This window comes from Chinchilla lanigera, unplaced genomic scaffold (assembly GCF_000276665.1).
Source record: "Chinchilla lanigera isolate Chin_1 unplaced genomic scaffold, ChiLan1.0 scaffold00097, whole genome shotgun sequence".
Taxonomy (NCBI): Eukaryota; Metazoa; Chordata; class Mammalia; order Rodentia; family Chinchillidae; genus Chinchilla; species Chinchilla lanigera.
Genome location: NW_004955498.1, coordinates 2,145,998 through 2,149,864, shown reverse-complemented (window position 1 = coordinate 2,149,864; position 3,867 = coordinate 2,145,998). Strand labels below are relative to the sequence as shown.

General features: G+C 38.2%; 1 pseudogene; it reads right to left on the bottom strand.

Moving 5' to 3' along the window:
• LOC102017682 overlaps positions 1–3,614 on the bottom strand; it is a 5,881-nt pseudogene extending 2,267 nt beyond the window's left edge.
• Positions 3,615–3,867: the final 253 nt, after the last annotated feature.

Sequence of the window (3,867 nt, the reverse complement as noted above, 5' to 3'; positions counted from 1 at the left end):
AAAAAAAAAAAAAAAAAAAAAAAAAAAAAAAAAAAAAAAGAAGTTCGAAGAATATTTAATGATAAAGTCTTTGAATGCTTTAAAAAATTGAAAGGAAAACAGTACTACCAAAGTCATTCTTGGAAGCAAACATTACCCTAATCCCAAAAGCAAAAAATGATTGAACCAAAAAAGACAACTATAGGCCAATTGCTTTAATGGAAATAGACACAAAATCCTCAAAAACATACTGGCAAACAAAATGCAGCAAATCATCTAAAAGATCATACACCATGACCAAGTAGGATTTATTCCAATGATGCAGTGATGGCCCAACTTACACAAATTGAAAATGTAATACACTATATAAAAAAGCAAAGACAAAAAATATAATATTATCTCAATTTATGTAGAAAAAAGATTGGATGAAATTCAACATCCACTGATGACACACCTCCCCCAAGAAAACAGATAAGGAAGAACTTCATCTCATTCTGAATAAAGCCATCTGTGATAACCCAATGGTCAAATACATATTAGATGAGGAGAAGTGAAAACTTTTCTCTCTAAAGTCAGAAGCAAGACAATGATGTCCATTTTCACTATGTCTCTTCAATATAACTTTTGGAATATTAGCCAAAGCAATCAATCAAGAAAAAGAAATTAAGGAGACATATATAGGAGAAGAATAATTACATTATCATTACTTGGCATTGATATGATCCTCCACATAGAGGACCACAAAAACTTCACCAAAAAACTCCTAGAATAATCACCCAAATTCAGTGACATAGAATTACAAAGTGGCAGAGTTTACAAAGTCAACACACAAAAATCAATAGTGTTCCTGTATACCAGTAATAAACTCACCAAAAGAGAAATAAAGAAAATAATACCTTTTACAATATCATCAAGAAAAATGGAATACTTAAGAATCAACATATCCAAGGAAGTGAAATATCTCGGTGAAAAAGGAGATGGAGGAGGATATCAGAAAATGGGAAGATATCCCCCTGGGTAGGCAAAATCAATATAGTTAAAATGGCCATATGTCCAAACTGTTATACAGATTTAATGCAATCCCAATCAAAATACCAATAGCATTTCTCACATAAGAAAAGAAATCAATACTACAATTCATATGGAACTAGAGGATTTCTAGCAAAAGTAATCCTGGTCAATAAGACCAAGGCAGAAGGCATCACAATCCCAGACTTCAATATATACTACAAAACTACAGTGATCAAAGCAGCATGGTACTGGCAAAACACACACACACACACACACACACACACACACACACACACACATAGACTTGTGGATCAGTGGAACAAAATAGAGTATACAGAAACAACTACAGGCACTCTCTATTATCTTATATTGAAAAGGGGCCCAAATGCTTTTGCTGGAGGAAAGAGATTTTCTTCAACAGATGGTGTTGAGAAAGCGAGCTACTCATGTGCCGAAGATTGAGCATACACCTATATCTCTCATCATGCACTTAAACTGAAATCAAAATGGATCACAGATCTAAATATTGAAACAAATAATCTGCTGGAAGATGAAGTAGGTAAAACCCTAGAAGACATAGGTTTAGGCAAGGACTTTCTGAACAGAAGCCTAGGTACGCAAGAAATAAGACCAAGAATCAACAAATGGGATCATATCAAATTAAAAAGCTTCTGCACAGCAAACAAAACAACCAACAGAGTGAAAAGACAATGTAAAGAATAGGAAGAAGTGTTCCAAGCTATTCTTCAGAAAAAGAACTGATATATATAATATATAAAGAACTCATAAAAATTAGATTCCCAAAATTAAAACTCCCCATGAAGAAATGGGCTTTGAAGGGAATGACACTCATCAGATGAAGAAGTACAAATGACTAATAAATATATGGACAAATGTTCAACATTGCTGATCATTCAAGAAAAGCAAATTAAAACAACACTGAAATTAAATCTCACACATGAAAGAATGGCTATCTTTAAAACAAAAAAAAACTAATTCCATATACTGATGATCATGTGAGGAAAAAGAAAGCTTCTTGATTGTGGGAGTGTAAAATGGTTCAATCACAGTGGAAATCATTCTGAGATTATAGACAAAACTAAAACCAGAAATCACATTCAGCTCAGACATTTATCTTCTAGGTTTCTTCCTGAGATAATTAAAGGCATCATTTAACAGCGGTACATGCCTATTCATGTTTATAACAGTACAATTCACAATAGCTAAATCCTGAAATGAGCCTACATTTCCATCAGCACATCCATATGTAAAGAAAATATGGTGTTTATGTACAATGGAGTGTGACTCTACCATAAAAATATAAACTTGAGTCCCTTGTAGGAAAACTGATATACCTCAAGATCATACTGTTAAGTGAAATAAATCAGACATACAATTTAATATCCTTAATATTGCATGGTTTCTTTTATATGAGAAATCCAAAATACAAATGAAGATGAAAGACAGACAAGAGTAAATAGTGAGATAGCTGTTTAGCATATTGGAAGGAACCTACTCACGGAGAGAGGGGTAAGAGGGGAGGAACATGAGATAAAAAAAAGGGAATTCTGAAGTTTGCACATGCACCAAGTCCCTCTGAGCAATGTAAGTGTTATCATTCTGTACTCCAAACATCAGGTCATTCACCTATCAGGCATTTTCCCCCCAGTTCTCTTTCACTTTCTTTTTCACTCTGATGCTAAGGATCCAAAGGATATATGAAGGAGATTAAAAAAGGAATTAAGATATGTCATGCCAAATTCCCACAATAAATTTAACCATTATTTGAATTAAGATGTGTCGTGCACACGTACCAACTTCTCACAATGAATTTAACAATTATGTACTGCAAACATGGATTAATAAAAAGCCCTTCAGTTCTCACACAAGCCCCTTACCTTGGTTCCCAGCAGGTTCTGGCTTGATCCCTTTGCTGACAAGGTGTGTGTACCTCCTCCCGTGACCTGGTGACAATCCTCACACCAAAGCGGATTTCCCTGAGACGAGGGAGACAAAAATGAAGATACAGCACATCTGGACACCCCTGCATGGGCTTTCCCAGGCTGAGAGAATGAGTAGATTCCAGACACCCAGGCACCATATCCAATGTTTTCCAGGGCTGATGACTGGGACAGAGATGGCTTCCAAGGGCCCCAATGTTGAGGTGGTGTGGGTGCCATTTCCTTCCTATGGGTCTGAAGCTTGCTTGCTGGAAGAGCCTGAATCACCATCTCTGTTTACCTGAGCCTGTGCCCTCACACCAAGGCTCTAGTTACAGGTCCCCAGAAACCAAATGAGGGAACCTGGAAACTGTGATCCAGGTCTGACAACAGAGAAGTGTTTGGTTGTTCAGAGACCCTGTCTCTGTAATGGATCTTTCTCACTCTCGTTAGATGCTCACCTGAACTGGTAACAGGTTCTCTGCTCCAATGTCATGAAAGTAAGATCTCAGAACAAGATAGTCACCTGACCCCAGAGGTTGAAATCAGTGGATGTCGCAGACATACCTTTCAGGGGACTTCACAGAGCTGACAGGAGGTACTGAACCGGACTGTCTTGGAGGTCCTCTGTACTCCCAGGGACCTCACCTTGGTCTCTCCCAAAGCCAGGTTCCCAGGTCCCATGTCAAACCCAGTGTGTTCCCTTTTGGATAAAGTATCTGATACTCAGGGATTTCTAGCACGGAGAGGTCATCATGGGCTTGAGGAGTGGACCTGGAGTGACCTGGCAAATATGTCCCAGGTACAGGGCTGACAACACAGGCAGGTATGTATCATCTGGGGACCCACTACCCGGCTCAGGGCTTCCACTTACCCACAGACCCTCAACTTGATCTAGCTGAGCCCAGGTTCTCTCCCTTGCTCCCACCTCAAGCAG